This window comes from Coturnix japonica, chromosome 2 (genome assembly GCF_054131305.1).
Source record: "Coturnix japonica strain WE chromosome 2, WE-NBRP24, whole genome shotgun sequence".
NCBI lineage: Eukaryota > Metazoa > Chordata > Aves > Galliformes > Phasianidae > Coturnix > Coturnix japonica.
The window spans coordinates 68656080-68679122 of record NC_140664.1 but is presented as its reverse complement, the minus strand read 5'-3'; the positions used below and the strand labels follow the sequence as shown (position 1 = coordinate 68679122).

Sequence of the window (23043 nt, the reverse complement as noted above, 5' to 3'; positions counted from 1 at the left end):
TAGTATTAGCCAACATAACTATCCATCATAATATAAAAGATCTGACTGTTAGTCAGTGTAGGTAAGGCCTTTACAGATGACATAAAAACCATAAATAGAAACAACAGTGTGATTTATGTTATTTTAGATAAAATCATTCACCACTCATGCTGATGTAATCAATTGTTTTAGATTTACCCTGGATCATGAAACAATGAAAAAAACAAATACTGCAGTAGGCCACTGATAATTTTATTCTTACAAATTCAATGTTAGGTGGTGCCCCAAAAGTAAATAGCAAATCATGTTCTTTAAAACCATTTGAAAGCAATTCTGTTCTAAGTATGCAGAAAATTTCTGAACAATTGCAATGTTATGAAGGAGAACATCTAGTGATTTCTGACTCCTAGAGCTCAGCCTTTCACATGAGGAGCCCCGCTGAAGCAGAGAAAATTTCAGATTGCTTTTAAATGCACAAGCAGGGAATTACAATACATAAGTATATCAGAGCTTTATGTGCCAGTAAGATTAGAAGTATGCTCAGCCCATCCTGAATGAGGTGCTCATTGGCTTTTTAAGACTGGGCTGTTTTGAAAGAGAATTTCATTTAATTGTTCATTTCTCTTTGGAAGTTTTGATAGCCTGTCACATCTCATATCTTCTTTTTTTTCCCTTCACATAATACAGTATATTCACAATGTTCTTTTCAGGCTGTCCTACAGTAAGAAATGAGATAAAGTATTCAAATAGAAACTAATGTGACATATATGCTTTCTACCCTGGGAGACTTCTCAGAAAAAAAAAAAAAAAAAAGTAGCAAGTTTCATATCAGTCTCCACATAGTTCACATATGTGTAGCAATGGCAGTCCTCTGGTCCAGTAGTGCAGACTCAAACCCCTGTTTTTCATTTTCATTACAGGCAATGAACAGGGAAAATGGTACAGTAAAGGGAAGAAAAAAAGAAGTGAAAAATTGCTTGGCTCAGAGTGATGAGATTAAATGCAAGAATGTTACAGTTGTTCAATACTACTTTATAGAGAAAATATTTCTCTTGCTTCTTCTGTCATACTACCAAAAGAATGTGTTTATCTTTAGAAGCCTTTTGCAAAAAAAAAATGCTTCACTACTGAATAAGTGGATTTAATGTCACTGGACTGGGATTTTAGGCTTAAAATCCAGACCACCTGGAAATCCAGAAGCTGATATATATATATGGGTATCTTGATGATGTCCAGCTTGATTTCATTTTAGCTGCATTTATTTCTAATCTAGCCATTTCAGTTCAAAATATGGTCAGATCAAGCTCTCTTCATCTTCTCTCTTTTTCTTACCATTTACTCTTTCTTTCTTTGCCCTGAATCAAAAGTCTCATTCAGCCTGCAGCCATATGTGAGCAATCACAGCTTGACACGGGGTACTAATAACACCTACTCCAGCCATCTCCACTTAAATTGGAGCACTGCCATTGATGTGTGCTGGCGATTGCTCTGGCTTATGTCACTTGCACATGAGTGGCAGTGGGCACCGCAGGAGAAGGAGTGGGAGCCCCTCTCAGGGCTGCCAGCGGAGAAGGTGAGGCCATTTGAAACAGCAGTGAGGTCAGAGATCGTGGCTCAGCCTGATTTTGTAAGTGGCCTTAATGTGCTCCATAAGGATGGATTGGCAGAAGTGTCTCACTCAGGCCCCAGACTAACATTTGTTTTCATTTTTCGGAGGCTTCATGACACACTGGGGTCATTGAACTGTTCCTGCTAGAGCTATTTAGCATTCATGGTCTGGAGGAAAATAAAGCCCTAACCTCTGACCTTTCATTAGAATGGAGGATACGGGTGGGGGTGGGGAAGGTTTGGAGAAGAGGGGGGAGAAAAGGGGGAAAAAATGTTACTCTCCCTTCGAAAATAAGTGGCTTCTGTTTATGGTGCGGCTCTGGCTTGCCATTATTACAGGGCTGTGTTTACTAATAGGGAAAGGAGTCTGACTGAGCTGTGAAGTAGCATGTGCTTTTCTTGACAGTTAATTTCCCCGCAGTATGGGCACAAAACCCCCTTCTTCTGGGATTACACTCACTGGGAATTGCCACAGCATGGCTTGTTGGGATGAGCACTGCACTGAGACGGGGATCAGCTCCCACTCATCTGGGCTGAGATTTTGACTGATGACTTCAACATTTCCCCACATCTCACTCTTGAATGCAATTTACTGTATTTACGTTGACCTTCTTCTCAGATCTCTTCTTTGCTAAGGAGAATAGACCATTTTTGTTTTTTCACTCATATGCATTCACTCCCTCTGAGAAAATGTGGAATGGTTTCGCCTAGTGTTACTAAAATAAATACTGTCCATAAATATTGGTCAGTGCTGCATGCAGCTCCCTCTTGGGTGCTGGGAGGAGGGAGCAGGCCTGCATCCCCTCCTTCCTCCAGCAGCCCTCAGCAGTTTCAGAACACTTCATGTGCATGATGCATAACACCTGACTACTGCAACAAAAGGCCTGATTTTCCACTGCTTTCCCCAGCCCAGGAATTGGATGGCAATGTGAACTGTCAATAGATGAAGGCAGTGTGAAGGTGGGGTGGACTGGCATACTAAAGGAAAACACTGTACAAAATTAAACCCACAGCCAAGAAATAACTTACTATACCTGGATGTGGTTAGGTATCTAGGCACAACTCCAGGCAGCCCAGGGCAGATATCCAGAGGAATTTAACCTGCAGCTCGCTGCTAGAAATCTTTTGCCAGACTGAATGTTGCCTAAACCCCATTAGAATGCCATTCCTGATGGCTTCTGTCCTATTCCATAACTGTTTCATGTGTCTTTGGTGGTTTAATGTAGTGGGAGCTCAAAAAGCCTGTAGATTAGGTAAAAATACATAAACTGTGTTTGAAAAAAAAAGAACATTTGGCTTGAACCAGAGCTGCAGCATGCTGCCAAGCTCTGAGGAGACAAAGGGATTGCAGCATCTTCCCCAGCCTCACTGGTGCTCCTCTGCTGCTGCTGATGCGGCTGTTCCGAGTAATCAATAAGCTTTGCCTGTGGTGTGCACTTGAAAACTTCCAGTTAGAACTGTTTAAAGAAACAGAGTACTTGTTGTTTAACAACTGTTTTTTTATTTAGGATAATCAAAATTTGGATTTTGTTTAATTTTTCTGCTAAATATGCTTTTGTTAATTATGTAGCACTGCTTCCATCCTTCTTCAGGTGACCAAGGTAATAAGCCAGAAGAGAAGAAACTTTGAAATTCATATCTGGATGTAAAGTAAAAAAGGTCAGTCTTGTATAATCACACTGCTATATCATGCAAGCAAAAATAAAAGCAAAATAGCTTCCTACTGAGAACTGTGAGTGATAGATGCAGAAACTAATAATCAAGAAAAGTTCACAGAAACATTCACCAAGAAATTAACCTTGAATTAATATAACTATATGAAACAAAATCTCTGTTCTGGGAGAGCAGAGGAGACCCAGCAGAGGCTGAACTCTGTTGGCATGGGAGTTGCAAGCAGAAAATCCTCTGTGAGGCTGCAGTGCCTGCACAAACAGAGATGAAGCCTGTAAGCACCAAAAGCTGTGCTATGGATGTGTGTGTGCTTGTGGAGTTTAACTTGTATTGTCAAATCCACCTCACTACTGCGGGGCCACAGGCCTCGAGAAAAGTCAATATTCATGAAAAATACATGGTACAAAGTGAAGGAGGCTTGTGCACCGCCATAAAAAGGTAGGCTGTGTAACCTCTGGAGGAGGAAATGTAAAAGAAACTACACATAAGTGCTTCTGCAAAGAGCACTGCTGATTATATCCTACCCTCAATGCACTTATTCTACATCATCCTCTCCTGCCTACTTTCAGCTGTGGTTATCATATGTGTGACTCTAATAAACAACATTATTACACTACATAAATAAAATAGTAGAAATAGTGTAAGAAAACATGAATTTAGAGGCAACATTTACCAGGGTCTTGCCACATTATTTAAATAGGTAAGGCATATTCTTAATTGGGTTCTCAGAACCACATTCTTGAAGTCAGCTGAGCTCTTAGAGTCACATCAGGAAAGGCTTTTCTGAATCACATCTAGCAGTGAATGGTGATTAGCTTTCTCACTGTTTAGGCTGGGGAAGTAAAGCCCTAACAAACTTGAATGCATGGCTGAAAGAAGCTGGATGTTGGAAGTAGGTTCTTGTCATAGCCAACATAGCTACTTCTGTCCCTGCACTGGGACTATGATGAGTACCAGCTGATTTTTTTTTAATTACTTTTTATTTCATTGGCAGCATAGCAAAGTGAGTTGCTTTACATTTGCTGTGAGCATACAGATAGCTATCACAGATTAATTTGGGCTGTGCAAATGTGGCTGTGAAATAAGACAGAATGCTTGTGGATCCTTTTTTCAAGGAAAAGAGGAAATGTCAGAAAGGGGAAATGAAAATCTAGAAATGTAGGGAAACTTTAAAATATCTTTATTGTATATTTAAATGTTGTCACGGGTTACTTAGATTTACCTATGCCCGTGACAGGGGAAGCCACCCCGTGGGCCCCCCTCCCGGGGCCCGGAAAGGAGGGGGAAAAAGGGAGTGGGATAAAACAGCGACAATCTAAGGAGGAAAAACTTATTTTACTAAATATGATACCGAAATACAAGATAACACAATATAATATAATTGAGGCTAACAAATTGAACGAAACAGAGAGAGAGAGAGTCCCCGAAAACCGAGAGGCCTACTGTGAACTCTAGGCGACACGGCTGGAACGCTTCCCACTCTCCGAGAGGTTCGAGAGAAGAAGGAGGGCACTCCAGCCTGGGAACGAGATTATACAGCGTCCTGGTCCCGTGACTTATCATTAACCCTGTTGTTCTCTGGGATATGTAGTCTTCTTCTGTGGACTGCACATTCAATAGAAGTATCCATACTTTACATGATGTTATGATGTGGAATACTGATACTGATAGCAAAATTACAAAACCATGACATTCCACCCCTTATTCTACATTATTACATCATGGTAAATATATATATACATATATATACACGTATGTAAAATTATGATAGCTAAACAGTAGAATTACATGTAACATAACTAAATGTACAACTATAATAACTAAAATACACTACACATGCAAACATATATACATATAAATACATAAAATTATTGACTGCACTCCCCCAGCATCAAATTCCCTTGTGGCACACATTGAACATCCCCATCCTTCTGCATTACCCACCAAGTGCACCCAGGTCCCTGGGCAAAGACAGTTCCACGGATAGGTTTGCCCTTTCCAGAAGCTGGAAGGACCCAAACAGCTTTTCCCAACATGTTCTTTACATGTACAACAGGGACCTTATCTCCTTCTACAGTGTGTAGGGGGCTAGATTGACTAGGACCATCACGATTGACAGATCCTCTAGTATTCACCAACCAAGTGGCTTCTGCCAGATTCTTCTCCCAGTGCTTAAATGTTCCGCCACCCATTGCTTTCAACATAGTTTTCAACAACCCATTATATCGTTCAATTTTACCAGAAGCTGGTGCATGGTAGGGAATATGATAAATCCACTCAATGCCATGATCTTTGGCCCAAGTATTTATAAGGGAATTTTTAAAATGTGTCCCATTATCAGATTCAATTCTTTCTGGGGTGCCATGTCGCCACAGGACTTGTTTCTCAAGACCTAATATGGTGTTTCGAGCAGTAGCATGGGGTACTGCGTATGTTTCAAGCCACCCAGTGGTTGCCTCTACCATGGTGAGTACATAACACTTACCACTGCGAGATCGTGGCAAGGTGATATAATCAACCTGCCACGCCTCCCCATATTTATACTTTTGCCACCGCCCTTCCTCCCAGAGAGGTTTCATCCTTTTGGCTTGTTTAATTATGGCACATGTTTCACAATCATGAATAATCTGCGCAATAGCGTCCATGGTTAAGTCCACCCCTCGGTCTCTGGCCCACTTATATGTCGCGTCTCTTCCTTGATGACCTGAGGTCTCATGAGCCCATCGAGCTAGAAATAATTCACCCTTATTCTGCCAGTCCAAGTCAATTTGAGCCACCTCAATTTTGGCAGCTTTATCTACCTGATGGTTGTTTTGTTGTTCTTCAGTAGCCCGACTTTTGGGCACATGTGCATCCACATGACGCACCTTTACAACCATATTCTTTGTTCGGGCAGCAATGTCCTTCCATAATTCAGCGGCCCAAACAGATTTACCCTTCCGTTGCCAGTTGTTTTGTTCCCACCTCTGTAACCACCCCCATAAGGCATTTGCCACCATCCATGAGTCAGTATAAAGATACAGCATTGGCCACCTCTCCCGTTCAGCAACATCTAAGGCCAGCTGGACAGCTTTTACCTCTGCAAACTGACTTGATTCTCCCTTACCTTCGGTGGCCTCTGCAACCTGTCGTGTGGGGCTCCACACAGCAGCTTTCCATTTGCGATGCTTCCCTACAATGCGACATGATCCGTCTGTGAATAGGGCATATTTCTTTTCATTTTCTGGTAATTCGTTGTATGGTGGGGCCTCTTTAGCACGTGATACCTCTTCTGCTGGTGATGTTCCAAACCTTTTATCTTCAGGCCAGTCCATGATTACCTCTAGGATTCCTGGACGATTGAGGTTTCCCATTCGCGCTCGCTGTGTAATCAGCGTAATCCACTTGCTCCAGGTGACATCGGTAGCATGATGAGTGGAGGGAACCTGTCCTTTGAACATCCAGTTCAGCACTGGCAGTCGAGGTGCCAAAAGGAGCTGTGTTTCAGTCCCGACTACTTCGGAAGCAGCCCGAACCCCCTCATACGCGGCTAAGATCTCCTTCTCAGTTGGAGTGTAGCACTCTTCAGACCCCTTATATGATCGACTCCAGAATCCCAGGGGTCGGCCTCGGGTCTCTCCTGAGGCTCTTTGCCACAAACTCCAAGTGGGGCCTTTCTCTCCAGCAGCAGTATAGAGGATGTTCTTTACATCCTGTCCAGTCCGTACTGGCCCCAGGGCTACAGCACGGGCTATCTCTTGTTTAATCTGTTCAAAAGCCTGCTGCTGCTCAGGGCCCCATGCAAAATCGTTCTTCTTCCGCGTCACCTGATAAAGGGGGCTTACAATGAGGCTGTAGTTTGGAATGTGCATCCTCCAAAAGCCTACTGCACCCAGGAAAGATTGTGTCTCTTTCTTGCTAGTTGGTGGAGACATGGCAGTGATTTTGTCGATCACATCTGTTGGGATGTGACGACGTCCATCCTGCCACTTTATACCTAAGAACTGAATTTCCTGGGCAGGTCCTTTTACTTTGCTTCGCTTAATAGCAAAGCCGGCTTGTAGAAGAATTTGGATGATCTGCTCTCCTTTTGTGAAAACCTCTTCTGCTGTATCACCCCACACAACAATGTCATCAATGTACTGCAGGTGTTCAGGAGCACCACCTTGTTCCAGTACAGTTTGGACCAACCCATGGCAAATGGTTGGGCTGTGTTTCCACCCCTGGGGCAAACGGTTCCAAGTATACTGAATGCCCCTCCAGGTGAAGGCAAACTGTGGCTTACATTCTGCAGCCAAAGGAATAGAGAAGAAGGCATTGGCGATGTCAATGGTGGCATACCATTTGGCTGCTTTTGACTCCAGCTCGTACTGGAGTTCCAACATGTCCGGCACAGCAGCGCTCAATGGGGGTGTGACCTCATTCAGGCCACGGTAGTCTACTGTCAGCCTCCATTCTCCACTGGCTTTACGCACTGGCCATATGGGACTGTTAAAAGGTGAGTGAGTTTTACTGATCACTCCCTGATTCTCCAACTGGCGAATCAAATCATGAATGGGGAGCAAGGAATCCCTGTTGGTGCGATACTGCCGTCTGTGCACTGTCTTTGTAGCAATCGGTACCTGCTGCTCTTTTACTCGTAGCAGCCCCACAACAGACGGGTCCTCTGACAGGCCAGGCAAAACAGACAGCTGCTTAATGTTGTCCATGTCTACAGCAGCTATCCCAAAGGCCCATCGATACCCCTTAGGATCCTTGAAATGCCCCCTTCTGAGGTAATCAATACCCAGTATACATGGAGCCCCTGGGCCAGTCACAATAGGATGTTTTTGCCAGTCTTTGCCAGTGAGGCTTATTTCAGCCTCCAGCACAGTCAATTCTTGAGAGCCCCCAGTCACTCCAGAAATATGGATTGATTCTGTCCCTTCATGACTGGAGGGCATTAGGGTGCACTGTGCACCGGTATCCACCAGCGCCTTATATTCCTGTGGTTCTGATGTGCCAGGCCATCGAATCCACACAGTCCAATAAACTCTATTATCCCTTTCCCTCCCCTGACTGAGGGCAGGGCCCCTCTATTGGTTACCTGTGATGACTGGAGCAACTCCACTGGTGGTTGGTATGTCTAGTAGTTCTTTCACCCGTGCTCGTAGTGCAGAAGTGGGCTGATCATGCCACTTCCTCATGTCTTCTCCACGGTCACGTAGGTAGCGCCACATGGAAACACGCGGTGCAATCGTACTGTTGTTCTTTGCTCGAGCTGGGAAGCGTGTGCGTTTAACAGCTGAGACTTTTGATGATGCAGGTGAGGAGTAGGACTGGAATACTTTGATCAGATCCTTCATTAGACCTGGTGGCCCGTACGAGGATTGACCTTCATCAGTTGTTTCTGATACTATTACGGGATCATCATTACGATTAGTTGATGGAAACAATTTCTTGCACAATTCATCTACTCGGTTTTCTAGCCGTGAGATGGCAGAAACTGCGGCATGCAGTTGAGGGAGCTGCTGATCGGTGGTTTGAAGCATTATAATCAGCTCAACAACTCGGGGCCATCTGTCCACGAACCCTTTAGAACCTGTTACCAATGACTGTGCCATTCTCTCTGGTGCTGTACTTGTGATTTTCTGCCACATGTCAGGATCGGCCCTCACTCTCTCAGGGTCAAGTTCGCTTGGATCAGGGCTGTACAACATTTTCGCCATGGCCAATTCCCTCAAGCGCTGAATACCTTTTTGGACGGTATTCCAACTATCAAATTTAGGCTTCAAAGCATCCTTATAGGGGTACCTTTCTCTCACGGCTTCTAACAGCCGCAACCAGAGAGTGGCAGCTCCATCCGAACATCTGCTAATCCCTCTGTCGATACCTGCATCTTGGGCAATGCTTCCTAGTTGGCGAGCTTCATTACCATCTAGAGACAAGCTGTTGGCCCCGTTGTCCCAGCAGCGAAGCAACCAAGCAAGGATACCTTCATCTTGACGCCGTGTGAACTCCTTTCTTGAGCCTTGGATTTCAGTCAGCTTCAGAGGTCGACAATAGGTGATTTCCTCCTCATCATCAGTCTCTTCTTCATGCCTCTTGGTTTTTGCCTTTGCTTTTTTCGGTACTGCTCCATGCCCGGCACCTGGGTCTTCTGCAGCCCCCCCCTGTGCTTCTCCTTCTTTTCGTTCTAGACGCGTGGACACCCGTTTCCATTTCTTGCCTTCCACAGGGGCAACTGATATTGCTACTGATGCCTCCTGTGACTGATCAGAATTAACTTGGGCTTGAATCTCAGATCGGAAACTCTCTCTCTCCAGAATAGTATGATACAAAGCACGGTATGCATAAGCCAAACCCCACATAAGGTTTACCTCCTTAGATCTCTGACCCAAATACTCACTTAATTTCTTAGGGTCCCTTAGGTGTTCAAGAGTGAAATCCCATGACACTGCGGGTCCCCATGCTTCTAAGACTTTTCCTAAACCTTTCCATATTCCCTGCCAGTCATCATTCTCTGGTTCTGGAGGAGACTTCCGCATAGAACGAATGCATAGGAACATATATGCATTCATTACTAGTGATAACATGGATGCAAGTATGAACCCTATCTCAGTTATTGAAAGGCGTGTGGAAATCTGAGAGTACAACCTAAATAAAAAGGGTTTTTTTAGCCTGTACAATGAATTAAACATGGTGGTGTTTGTAAAATTGCCTGTTCCATCTGGGATGCAAGTACTTGTAAGATTCGCAATTCCATCTGGGATACAAGTGTTTGTAAGATTCACAATTCCATCTGGGATGTAGGTGCCAAAATTCTGACCATACCACATCTCATAAAAGTACCAGGCAGGTGTCTCCATCAGTATCCACCTTATTAGGCTATATACCTGCACAATTCCACAACACCAAATTATGGTGTTAATAGTTGACCAATACTTTAAGAAGATCATAATTGCTTTCAATCCCTTAAACAGAGCAACTGGGATGAAGAGTGGATTCATAGCTGGCAGGCTCTGTAAAAGTCAGAGCTAGCTAGCTTTGCTCTAAGGGAGAAAGAAATCCCTTTGTTTTCTACACAAAAGTTAGATAGCAGTGCTGAGAATGTACAGCAGCCCTTAATGTTGACAATTTGTCTGGTATTTCAAGGTCACGTTCTCAGTGAGCAGCTACGAAAAGATAACACTCCCCTAACGAAGCTCTTTAAGAGTAAAGAGAGAGTTGTTCTAAAAGCTAAAAAGCTCTATGCCCGCATTCTCCACCAAGAATCTGTCACGGGTTACTTAGATTTACCTATGCCCGTGACAGGGGAAGCCACCCCGTGGGCCCCCCCTCCCGGGGCCCGGAAAGGAGGGGGAAAAAGGGAGTGGGATAAAACAGCGACAATCTAAGGAGGAAAAACTTATTTTACTAAATATGATACCGAAATACAAGATAACACAATATAATATAATTGAGGCTAACAAATTGAACGAAACAGAGAGAGAGAGAGTCCCCGAAAACCGAGAGGCCTACTGTGAACTCTAGGCGACACGGCTGGAACGCTTCCCACTCTCCGAGAGGTTCGAGAGAAGAAGGAGGGCACTCCAGCCTGGGAACGAGATTATACAGCGTCCTGGTCCCGTGACTTATCATTAACCCTGTTGTTCTCTGGGATATGTAGTCTTCTTCTGTGGACTGCACATTCAATAGAAGTATCCATACTTTACATGATGTTATGATGTGGAATACTGATACTGATAGCAAAATTACAAAACCATGACAAATGTCTGAATGCAAAATGTAAGAATACAAAAGTCTTCTGCTTTAGCTAGCTAAATAGACACTGCAACTTAGCAGGTATGGGTACACTTAGAAGACAAATACATGCCACTCAAAGCATCTTGAATGACTGTACCAAATGCTGAGGATGGTGCTTTCCAATAAAGCTGTGTTCCTGACTGTATTTTTCACCAGCCAACAAATTCCTAACACAAGAAGTAAAAATATAACATTGCAAATAGAAAGCCAAAATGTTACTGACAGACAAAATAGAATACAAGGGGGAATGGGAAGGGGAGGTTGTTTATTTGTTTTAAAATCCTTATTTTACAATATATCTGTCTTATTTTATCCTCCATTACTGGCACAGATCTTTGCCCCAGTCTTATCCCCAGTCCTAACCTTGCAAGAGATGTAAAAATTCTGGAAACGCTGCAAGTTTACAAAGCAAATGTTTTTCTTGGAAAGTACGAAGGGGGGAAGGGGTGTAAGGAGATGTTCAGAAAAACTGGCCATTTAGGGAAAAAATACAAGTATCTTTATAACTATTACTTTAAACATTTCTTCACTGCTTATTCTGGGGCAGATAGTTTCACATGAAAGCCTCCTTTTTTCCCCCCTAGTTTTTCCCTACCAGACCCATGGAAAGTAACCTTCCAACACTAACATTTTCTGTATATATTTCCAGGATTTTTCTCTCAGACCCTGAAGCTTCTAAACATGTCTTAGACACTGGGCTTGCATATGTGTAAGTGGCACGACATGTGAAACTCTGAGTCATCTGAGTGTAGTTGTAACCATGATGTAGGAAGCAAATCCTTTCTTCCTGTGTGAATGTGGTGTGAGTTATGCCAGGCTGCTTTGGAACTGGAAATAAACTGGTGCACCCAGAAGCTCTTTTTTTTTTTTTCTTCCAGTTGTTGTTTTAGTTTTGTTTTCCCCTAATTCTATCAGCTGTTCTGTTAATAGATGTTGCTCCATCCTAAGTACTTTTCTGTACTTATGTCCTTAGACCTTCCCAACTCTAAGATCTGTGCAAGGCTTTGTGGCTGATGCAGGCATGTTTGGCTAGGGCTGTTTACCTGATTCCTCTACAACAAGCCACTGCACTGTTGCCATGTGCTGTTCAGTTCACACTCCAACCACAGAAACAGATAGTGGGTACAGAGGCAGGCAAACTTAGTGAAAGCATTCACATGCATTCTGAATACAAGTGGAAGAGAGTAAGGTTATCAGGAATAGTCAACATGGATTCACCAAGGGGAAATCGTGTTTGACGAATCTGGTAGCCTTTTATGCAATTGTGACTGGCTGGGTAGATGAGGGGAGAGCAGTAGATGATGTGTGCCTTGATTTCAGCAAGGATTTTAACACTGTTTCCAGTAAGTGTAGGATAGATAAGCAGAAGGTGAGGTGGACTGAGAAATGGCTGACAGACAGAGCTCAGAGCTCAGAAGGTTGTGATCAGTGGCACAGAGTCTAGCTGGAGGCCTGTAGTAAGCAGCGTTCCCCAGGTAGTGGGTCCAGTCTTGTTCAACATCTTCATCAGTGACCTGAATGAAGGGACAGAGTGCACTCTCAGCAAGTTTGCTGATGATACAGAAGCTGGGAGGAGTGGCTGACACACCAGATGGCTGTGCGGCCATTCACCAAGAACTGGGCAAACTAGAGAGTTGGGCAGAAAGGTACCACATGATGTTCAATGAGGGCAAGTGTAGACCTGGAGAGGAATAATCACATTAATAAGTACAAGTTAGGGGCTGACCTAAAGTCCTCCTACTGAAAAGGAGCTCTGCTGTGAAGGACCTGGGTGTCTTGATGGACAACAGGTTGGCTGTGAGCTAGCAGTGTGCCCTTGTGACCAAGAGGACCAATGGTATCCTAGGGTGCACTAAAGAGTGTGGCCAGCAGATCAAAGGAGTTAATCCTCTCCATCTATTTTGCCCTTGGGTGGATGCATCTTGCAGTACTGTGTCCATTTCTGGACTCTGCAGTTCAAGTAAGAAAGCGAACTTTTAGAGAGAGTCCAGTGGAGGCCACAAAGACAAGAAAGGGCCGTGAGCATCTCCCAGATGAGGAAAGGCTGAGAGATCTTGAACTGTTCAGTTCAGTATTACAAGTGCATATAAATATCTAATGGGCAGCAGTAAAAGTAGATGGAGCCAAGCTTTATTTCGGTGTTGCCCAGTGACAGAACAAGGGGCAATGGGTGCAAACTGGAACATAGGAATTTTCATACAAACATGAGGAAAAACTGCATGGATGATAGATGATATCTGCATGAATGATTGAGCTGCCTGGAGAGGTTGTGGAGTCTCCTTCTCTGGAGATATTCAAAACCTGTCTGCACACATTCCTGTGGGACCTGCTGTAGGAAATCTGCTTTAGCAGGTGACTAGATGATCTCCAGAGGCCCCTTACAACTTCTATAATTCTGTGATTACATACGAGTAACTCATTCCCTCCCTCATTATGCCTGTGGTTTGAAAAGAAAACCTTCAGTGATTTGGTTGGGCTGCTAAGTATTTTGGTAATGCAAAAGCACATATTTGTAGGTGTCTATGAATGTGTTCATGCGGAGACAGCATCCAGCTGAATGAAGCTAAGCATAGACATGGAAAATAGCCGTCACACACAATAGAAAGTATTTTTAGGTTTTTTTTTCTTCCTCATGCTGTATAAAGCTTTAAATGTCTGTATACAGACATTTATTGTCTTTCAAAATTGCCTGTGTAATCTTTTACTTGCTTGCTGATAGCACTCGTTCACACAGCAGAGATGTGGACTTATGCAACTCTTCCTGATGCCTAAGTGTTTTTCTGTGCTGTTAGGGGTTTATGATAATGAAAAGATCCAGGACAGTAACCTGTCAACCCACAGGCACAGAACTGTGCTGCCAACACATCAGCATACACAGAGCATTCTGGAAACTAGGGAACTAGCATGGAGAATGCTATTTTCCCCCTCTCTACTACGCACATGCACAAGGATATACAGATATGTAGAGAAAGCGGTAGTTGGCTTTTGACACAAAGAACAGACACAGATAATAATACATATGTATGTAACACACTGTAGCTTAAAGTACCGTGTACTCAAATATTGTGGGCTGACTAATAGCTTCTCCTTAATTCTGCTCAAAAAAGCAAAGTATAGACACTGAAATGTGTATTTTTTTATATTATCTTGCACTTTTGCTAAGCCAGTGTTTGTATGCTTGTAAAGAAAAATTACTTTGTTGATTTAAGAATTTGAAAGCCCAGTCCGCCAAAAACTACTGTAGAGGAGTGGAAAAAAAAAACAACAAACCCTTCAAGACATCATCAAAAACATCAAAACATCATATGATGTTTTGAATGACTGCACATCTAACTTCCCTGCCTGCATTCCCTGGGATGCATGGGCCAATAAATTGGATCAATCAAGCCTTTGATGTGGGGAGTGGTTGGTGAAATGCAGCCAAGCAGCAGCTGTGTCCAGAGGTGATTGGTCAGATGGGAGCAGCTAGTGTGATACAGGCTGGATAATGGGCCTGGCAAATTCTGGATAGCAAGAGAATGGTATTACTGGTTTACAGCATTTTGTCAGGGTGCAAATCAAACCATCTGACCTGAAGCAAAGCTCTTTGTTGCCCTCTGCAGGGACAGAAATTGAGAACCTTATTCACCAGACTGTTAAGAAAGTAAGAGGAAATGGGGGAGGGGGAAGAGGTGTCTAGAGGAGTCCTGAAAGAAAATAAATACTTGGCAGTAAATCTTGGTGTATATCTCATTCTTAAGGAGCCCTTCCATTATTTGGTGACTTATACAGGAGACTGTATTTTAAAGAGCTGACATGTTTAGTACTTCAGAAAGGTAAGAGCCTTCTATTCAAGAAAAAAGTGGGTCCTTTTTTTCATGAGTGTTTTTCTGTTTTTCTAGAGGAGATAGTGTAGAGTTGGCCAGAAAGATGGTTAATTCTGTCCATGTGTAACGACAACTGTATATTGAGCATCATGAAGTTGCTAAGAATTAATTTCTGCATCACATGTAAAGATGCTGAACTTAGCAAACCCACATCAGGAAAAAGTTAACATTTTAAAGGCAATAGAGTCCAGAGGGGCACTAGAAGGAAGGATCAGATTTTATTTTCTCAAAGGATCTCTAGAAATGTGTTTTATTCCACTGTGTTATCGTTATTTTTAAAAAGCAAAGTAGCTGAAATAACAAAAAAGGGAGAAGAAAAATCATTAGGCACAAAGCAAAAATAGAACTAGAGCTCCATTAGCAAACTACCTTTCTCAGCTGTCTCAGCTTTTCAAGGCTGATGGGATGACAGTTTCTTGTTTAAATTTCCACAGATATCTTTACAGGCGCATAACCCATGAACTCATTACTGAGATACATGCATTATACATGCATTCATAAAGGAACATTGATCAGTCTTTGGAATGCTTGATAATGAACTCATGCTTCTTAGGTTCCTTGAATATTAACACCATGTTACAAAATCAAATATGTTCACATATTCCTCGTGTTTTAAGGAGTTATTTCTGGCTTCTGCTATCAAAAACTGCAGATCACATAGTATGTGCTGAATAAGAAATCAGCTGGCCAGCTACAGATGCTGGGCAGAGGTTTTGTTTTGATATATTAATTCTCCATGTTACATATTTGTCATGTAGTCCCACCCTGGAACATACAGAGGGGAAAAGATACAATAAACAGGAGAAAAAGGCCTGTACTGCCAGGCCTGCATTTTCGACTGATCCTATACCCTTCCAACTAACAACACAGCTCCCATTGCCTCCAATGGATGCATACTAGGAGAGAAGAAAAGGAATACTGAAAGCTTAGGTCTGGGGTTTTTTGTTTGTTTGCTGTTGTTGTTGTTTGTTGTCTTGTTGTGTTTATTAAATGACATGTTTCAATGGTGAGGTTGAAATGACTCCACTGTTCACCACCTGGACTGCAGGTGCCTACCTCCTTATACATGCTACATGGCAGGCAGGCCAACACACCCTCTTTCACAGGGTCATCGGGACACAGGCTCTCTCTCTTCCCACCCTTGATAAGATGTTTTGCTTGCCCTGTTTGTCCTGATTTGCTCCCTACATTCCCAGGGGAGCAGAAAATGGGGTGAGTGCCTAATGGCTGCTGCCACTCAGCATGGGGAGCTGTGGTGGGGCTTCCCAGCCCAGCTCTCTACAATGCTACCAGCAAGCATGGCTGAGACATTTGGTGGCACTTGCCTCTTGAGCAGCTGCTTCTGGGCTCCTCTGGGAAGGAGAGTCGGCGGGGAGGAAGTGCTTTATTGGCCAGATCTGGCACAGTGGCTGCCAGTTTGTATAAATGTGTAATAACTGCCTTCTCTCTCAGACCACAAAGCCCCAGAGAGCAGTATCCCGTCTCTGACGGTAGCTGAGAACAGATGTGTCAGGAAGGTTACAAGGACAGGCAGGCGAACAGTAGTGCTTTCCCGGTATGCCTTTACCACCTCCAGAGGTCTGTGGCTCAGGGACTTCCTGCAGCAGAAGTGATGATGTTTAGCTCAGTAGCCCTTGATAATTTTTCTCTCATTATCTTGTTTAATCAATTTTTGGAATCATGCAAGCTTTTGGCATCCGCAACATCCTGAGACAATGAATTTTCATAGTGCATTGGGTTAAAAAAAAAAAAAAAAGATGTTTCCTTTTGTTTGTTTTAAATCTGCCACCTGTTAACTTAATCTGTTGTCCTCTCTATCTCATATAGTGACTAGCAGTGAATGCACAATCCCTGTGCACCTTCTCTATGATGTTCTTGATTACACAGGCCTCTTTGTAGATCTTTTTGGTCTTAGAGAAGCTGTCCCTTACCAAGTGATGTCAATCTTGCAAATGGACTTAAAATCACAGTTGCAGAAAATAATGGATACTTCAAAGATCTGACATCCATTGCATTTCTCCTAAATATTGTCTTTTCTCTGTTTCTCCTTTAATTAAGCTCATCAGACTGCAGGAAGCATTGGTTAAGAGTCTTTTGCTGTACTGAATTTATTGCTGACTGTTTACAGATGCATAATGATAACATGGCATATTTTACAAAGATGAAAAAAATTACAAACATATAACATCTTTCATTCAGTCCACCTTCTGTAACAATAACTTAATTATCATTAAAAAAGCTTGTTTGAGTTTTTTTAATATGTAGAATATCTCTGAAGACAAATACAAAGCAAGAAGAAACTGCATGTAACATATGCTGTGAGGGAATACTAAGTTTGATGTGTCTTCTGTGTATAAATCAATACTACATGCAGGGTTGCAAGTGACAGAGAGAAGCGAACTTGATAAATTGCTGGTTTTACAAGGTGAACAGAAATATCAGGACCTACAGAGCTGAAGCAAAGATTGGCTGGGAGGGGGAAGGGAGCTGAATAGTTGGCTGGCTTCTCTTCTGCTTAAAACTGCTGCTCATTCCCTGAAGTTGCCAGCTTGTCTGCTTGATGGCTTGGCAGGATTCTGTCAGGAAATGTGCAAATTGCAGCTTGTGGAAATGGAAAAACGACAGAAACTAGACTAATGTGGAAGAAGAGCATCTAACCTTACAAAATCAGTTTTTAACCTAAAACTGCCAGGCCTGGTTAAGAAGAAAGATTGGTTGCTTGTAACTTTAATCACATTTGAAGTAGTTAGCCTATTAAGCCTCGTTTATTCCATGATTCTATTAGCAGCTTTGATCCATGTCTGCAGCTCTTCCCCACATTAGGAGAAGTGTAACATGTGCGGCTGCACAAAAAGAAGTGGGAGGAAACCCTTTGCTCAGTGTGGCAATAAAATAGCTGCCTCACGTATGGGTCAGGGTGGGTGATGAAACACTATCCTGCTCTTAGCATATGTGCCCCTGGAAAAATGTCAGCAATCTTTCAGAGGGAGGATCAGCAGAGGAAGTAAACAAATGCTGCTTGGCTGGATTTGGCAGTCACACCTCTTAAATAACCTCCCAGAAGGAGAGATTTCAGACAACCAGTGGTCAGGGGAAGCAGAAGTTTTGTTTGGGCCTGAAATACTGCAAGATCAGGAATATACAATACATTGTTATATTCTATTATTCCTTTCAGGCAAAGTCTGAAAGGGCAGAGGTGTGAGGAACCTGCAAAGGAAACTAGGCTGAACTTTTAATCTAAACTATTTGTCACTTCTTTGTTTTTATTTATATCAAACCAACGGATTGCAACTTTATGAAGACATTTGTCTTTCTTTTTTTTCAACATCTTGTGGTTAGGATACCACGGTAGAATTGAAGAGTTCTGCATGCAGTGTACAAGTCCCAGTTTAACACCAATTAAGTATTCTGTAGATGGTTGAAAAAGTGTTCTGGATTCCAATTTTCTTGTTTCATGGTGAATACATTTATTTTCATTCTTTATTCAACACCCAACAGCTCGAAAAGACGGTTGCTGCAATGCAAATGACTTCCAGTGTTCCCCTTGAAGTTCTGCAGGAATCAAGTAATGTTAGCCTGTGCAGTGCAAGTACAGATACGTAAGCACAGGTTTGTAGCTAATGAAGTTACTTTGCCACATTCTGCTCTAAACTGTAATTCATATTCTGTCTTGCAAACCTGAACACATACTGACACTGGAATTCAAGATCAGGTTTTGTGGGGAAAAAGCTGTAGCACAACCAGATTCCTCTTTCCTGTCCTGTCCTTGTCTCTTGATTCTTCTGGCCTGAAGCTAATATGCATTAATGAATAATAATTTTTCTGCTGGGTTTCAAAGTGGATGACATCTGGTCTTAACAATCAAGAGCCTACAGTTCTGTTTCTCAGTTACCTCATCTGTGATGTGAGTGAATGACACCTCCCAAAGGTGCAAATATTTCTCAGCCCAAGGTTTCTAGTTTTCCTCTTGGATCCAGTCCTATCCACAGCTCATCTGTGAGTCTGCTGTCAGTAAGTCTTAGGAAGTGTCATAACTTAGGAAGCATTTATGTTTTTCTCCATTACTACCTATCACTTCTGTCAGCAGAACAGAGTGACATAATTCTTGCTTTGAAGCTGAAGTAACTGGAGGTTTACACTTTACCTTCAAGAGGTACTGCTCTTAAAAGGTTCTACTGAAGGAGCTCCATGGGCTCTCCACATCATACACTTCTCGCTCTCCTTATAACTGTAGGCTTTTTTGCTAGTATCTTTCATGAAAGTAAAACCAATAGCTCTTTTCTATTTACTTGAACAGCTGACTGCCATCTACTTTATGAGATCTTTTACATACATGAAGACATCTGTTTATGCACCTTGTTCATGCTTTGTTTTGGAAGATGTTAGAATAACGATGAACTCTTCCTTATAATAGCATCAGGTTAGCATCCATAGCATGGAGCTATGTTTTAGTAAGGGAGGGTGTAGAAGGAGAAATGTTGGCCATGCAAACATCAAATGTTTGGAGAGTTTACCTTTTAAGATAAATTACCTCTTCAGGGAGACAGACAAGAAGTGCAACAGAAGTATGGAAAGACTGTGCAATCTGCATCTTCAGAAGCTTTCAAGACCCATCTGAGTAAAACTTTGAACAACACAGTCTGATCCTACAACTGACCCTGCTTTGGACAGGAGGTTGGATTGGAGGCCTCTGAGGTTCCTTCCAGACTGAGTAGGTCTATGATCTTGAAATCCTATGATTCAGACATGAAATTAGGACAGAGACAAAGATTTCTGACAAGTTTAATGAACTTCCCTTGTTGCTCAGTGTTCAGTTTTCTTAACAGTCCTACTTTATGTAGAAGATTATGCCAAAAGCTCAGTAACTTGTTATTGGATTTTATGATCCTACCTTCTGTGGAAGGTACAGAAGGGTGGTAACTCTTTGGTGTTAGTAAGTACAGAAAACAGAGTCCATATTGGATATAGACAGTTGAATGTGAGTACTATTGCAATCAAAATTACTTTAATCTTATCATAGTGGACTGAAACACAACTAAGGTTCTGTTTATGTAAAGGGAGGTATAACTGAGTACCTACCCTAACAGGGAAGCAACTGTACCAAAAAACCCATACAATACTATTATTATATATGTTTTTATGTCTTGGTGCAATAAGAGTCAAGGCAAGTCTTTCTCTGTAAATCCATACCAAGTCATTCTTATGTACTATACATTTTCTATTTGTGACTTAAAAGGAAAATTTCTTTACCTATAACCAAACACTCCATATTCTATCTGCAAATAAAGTAAAGCTACCTAAACAGAGTAGCTCTGTGCAGTTTAGGAAATGGTAATTTCAGAGTGAATACTAATAGCTCTCCATTCACATCACTCTTTCTTTTCTAGGGAATCAGTGAGAAAATTCACCACAATTTTTTTTCCTAAACCAAAATATTAATGATATTCACTTTTTTTTTTTATTATTATTATTTTTTTTTAAATACAAACTTTCAATTTGGCTCCAGTCCCTAAAATAAATCTCTGTGTCTACTTAGGTGTTCTTGGTCTTTGGCGGTAATCTGTCTTCCTGCCTAAATTTCTGATACCTTCAAATTTTTAATTTGCCATTGCTTTGTTGCTGAAATGTATAGGCAATGAAGTAAAGCCATTCCACATACTCTAGTAGATGCAACTGTGTGGAATTATAGACACGGAGCTACAGATCTGGAGGAATAGAAGGGTCACTCAGTGTGGTCTGCCTCTCATTTTTATGTTTGTTATATTTTGTTGTATGTGCCTCTGATTTCAGAGGGAGCATCAGGCAGCAAATGAAGCTGGACTATTTGCAGATCATGTACTACAAATAAGGAACTGCTTTCACTTTTTGCAGGCTCAGATTCACTTTCTCTATTAATTACTTGATCTCTCAAATGGCTGCTCACTGCCAAACATCTTTCACATCTGTTTCTCAGATTCCTCATCATTTACCAGGACAGCAGTTGCATGCTTCCTCAGTCTGAAGGAATTAAACAGCCACACTTACCGTGAGGAAGCGTAGTTTTGTAGGCAACTCAGAGGAGATCAGAGCCATGCTACTGAAGCCTTTGTTTCAGATTAATTGGTAAAGGCTCCTGGACTGTCTCTTTTTCAGGTAAGTTCTACTTCCAAATATCAAACTGTGTTTGTGTATGTGTGGCTGTGTACCTGTAACCACTCTGTACTGCATGTAAACGTCTCTAGTTCCATTTCGGGTATATGCAGGCTGATTGGCAAAGTTTTGTCATGGCAATTTAATGATCAAAACCTGCCATGCCTAAGCACTGTTCTATTTTTAAAAGTGTATTTAAAATTAATGTTGCTTCCAGGGCCAGGAGCTGACATCCCTAAGGAGTATTCAAGTAGTATTTCACCCCCTCTTGCAAGTCTGTTTCAGTCAATGATTGCTTAGTAGAAGTTGACCCACTGTCAATAAAGCTAGTAATAAAGAGAGGTTAAGAAAAAAAGTATCAGCCAGAACATTCCCTGTATATACAGAGTTGTCTACATTTTTCTGGAGAAGGAAATAAAATCACGCGTGGTTTAGTTCCAGCTTTTATTTTGAATCATTAGATGTTGTTTTTTCCTCAGTAATAAAAATAAACTTTGCCTACAGGACACAAGTGTCAGATTTACTGTATTTGAAATACTGTTTTTTCACTCTTGTGGTAAAAACTGGCTCCTGCAACACAGCATATGAGGTTCAGGGTTAGATTTTTCCTGAAGGCCTAACCAAAATCTTTCATTGCATGAGAGACATTACATACAGCTTTTACCGTCTCTTCCCTCCATCTCAGCCAACCCTTCCTCTCCAGTGTGCGAGTCATAAGGTGTGCATGAAGACAAGTGGAACTTAGAGGTAGATTTGCCAAATATTTGACTGAACGTTTTGCCTCAATTCATGGCATGAGCTTTATGGTGATGTGGACAAGTAAAACTTTGTAGACTGTTCTTGTGACTTAGAAAATTGTACCTAATTTATAACTACTGAGATTCTGATGATTTCTTTCTGCGTTGTTAGCAATGCTTCATATAATTTATTTTCTTATCCTTCCACAGTCTGAAATGTAACCCTTAAATGTGTGAAGCTCTTTTTTTTCTCTCTCTATGAATGTAGTTTTCCTTACAAGTCCCATCTATCATTATGGCTAAGAGGTATCTGTTTACAGCATATATACAAAAGAATTATTTTCATTTTAAAGTAGCATGGAAAATCTTCACTGAAAGCATCACTGGTTTTACTACAGAATGTAATGTGCAGGACCAAGCCTGTCAGCTCTCACCGATTTTAAATGAGACTTTCATTTTCAAACAGCTTCTTTAAAGCAAAGTACCACACTCTTGAAAGGAGAAAATCTTTCAGTGTGATTCAGGGGACTTCTCACTCATTTTGCTGTCATTGCATGAGAATTCTTGTCTTGTAAGTAGAGATAATGGGAAGATGGCCTTTGTAAGACCTCTCAGCTCTGTTAACAGTAAGATATCCAGTGACCAGGCAGGGAATGTTCTTCCTTCAGAAAGAGTCTCTGCTCTAAACCAGGAGGAGCTTCTCTTTTCCCACTGGTGGGTAAGCAGGTGTGTGTGCAGACACCACTTTTCCCATAGGTTTATCAGGATCACAAGCAGTCACAGCTGGGTGCAAAAGTCATGAGTGATTTGGGCAAGGACTTGGACTGTGGAATCAAGGTGATCTATTTCTCATCTTTTCAGTCTGAACTTGGAAAGGATCTTTATGTGCTGAAACTGAATTGGCAGAGTAGTTTGGGAAAATTACAAGAACACATTTTGCTTCAGAAATGACCAGTGTTACTGCTACCAGCTGCTTTAGGGTGGATAAAAGTTCATTCCTTCCTATGGCACAGATGTCAAATTGAATTTGCAGTAGATTTTGGTTCTGCTCTTTTTCTCCCTCTTATTGCTTCCTATATGCAATGAAACACAAGCGACCATGCTGGTCTGATCTACGCTCATCATTTACATGACTGTCTGGTTGGGATTTATCTACTAGCTGTCAGTAGCTGGATCCAGTGATCTTTCTCCTTTCACTATGTGTGGGGTTAGGGTAATAATACAAGTACAGTTTGGGGCTGGACAGACAAAAAAATTAACTCTGATCATACTGATAAAACATTTGACGG

At 42.0% G+C, this 23043-nt stretch overlaps 1 long non-coding RNA gene across 1 annotated transcript in view; it reads left to right on the top strand.

Annotated features, from left to right (window-relative positions):
• Positions 1 to 21020, top strand: part of LOC107309726 (uncharacterized) — a 34556-nt gene extending 13536 nt beyond the window's left edge. The window contains exon 4 of the long non-coding RNA XR_001553301.3: positions 20842 to 21020. This is a non-coding gene — a long non-coding RNA (uncharacterized LOC107309726). The remainder of the gene's footprint in view (positions 1 to 20841) is intronic.
• The last annotated feature ends 2023 nt before the right edge of the window (positions 21021 to 23043 follow it).